Raw genomic sequence first — 377 nt, 5'->3', positions numbered from 1 at the left:
AAACCTCGCTCGCGTAGTGAAGAAAAAATGGAGATTCACGCACAGCTATACTGGTTATTGTTTTTTCTGACATACAACACACGCACTTTTTGAGGTTGTTAAGCCCTGGTTAACATCGCCAAAGAATGAGAAGTGATTTTCGAGACAATTGCGTGTGTGCGACGAAACGGTTCTCGTCGCCCCTTCCCCCCCACCCCCCACCACCATAACCCAAACACCCGGACGATAACGGGCGTGAAGGAACAAGGTGAGTAAGTATGCGCCTGAAAAAAAGAAAGAAAAAAAATCATTACTTTATAACGAAATATTCGCACTAGAAATAACTTGCATGATATTATAGAATAAAAGGGTGTCATGATGAGTTGTTAGACTGAAAC

The sequence above is a fragment of the Penaeus monodon genome, chromosome 15 (genome assembly GCF_015228065.2).
Source record: "Penaeus monodon isolate SGIC_2016 chromosome 15, NSTDA_Pmon_1, whole genome shotgun sequence".
NCBI classification, from domain to species: domain Eukaryota; kingdom Metazoa; phylum Arthropoda; class Malacostraca; order Decapoda; family Penaeidae; genus Penaeus; species Penaeus monodon.
The sequence above is the reverse complement of the archived record's forward strand: the minus strand, read 5'-3'. Positions refer to the sequence as shown.